This window comes from Cynara cardunculus, unplaced genomic scaffold, assembly GCF_001531365.2.
Source record: "Cynara cardunculus var. scolymus isolate 2C unplaced genomic scaffold, CcrdV1 Un_Scaffold_7390, whole genome shotgun sequence".
NCBI lineage: Eukaryota > Viridiplantae > Streptophyta > Magnoliopsida > Asterales > Asteraceae > Cynara > Cynara cardunculus.
The window spans coordinates 10,137-10,528 of record NW_020203525.1 but is presented as its reverse complement, the minus strand read 5'-3'; positions in this window follow the sequence as shown (position 1 = coordinate 10,528).

Genomic DNA, 392 nt, shown 5'->3' with positions numbered 1-392 from the left:
ATTAGGAGTCATTTCTTGTCGCAAATATTCACTTGTGGCATACCATATCTCGATCGATTGACGTAATTTTTMTACCGCGTGTACATTCCCATAATGATGGTGTTTTTCCAAAATAAAACTTTGTTGTTTAGGGTCTTGAACTAGCCATCTTTTAGAAGGTATTGTTAAAAGATCATCAATTCCTAATGAAATGGATGCGGTGGTAGCTTCTCGGAAACCCAGAGTCTTTACTTCATCCAGGATATGTGATGTATATCCTATTCCATAGTGATCAATAAATCGACTAATAAGTCGTTTCATGGCAGTTCCGTGTATCATTTTATTGTAAAAGACATGAGGGGCCCGTTGTGCCATCAGTACCTCCATAATTGCGCTGAGTAGAATTTTACAAT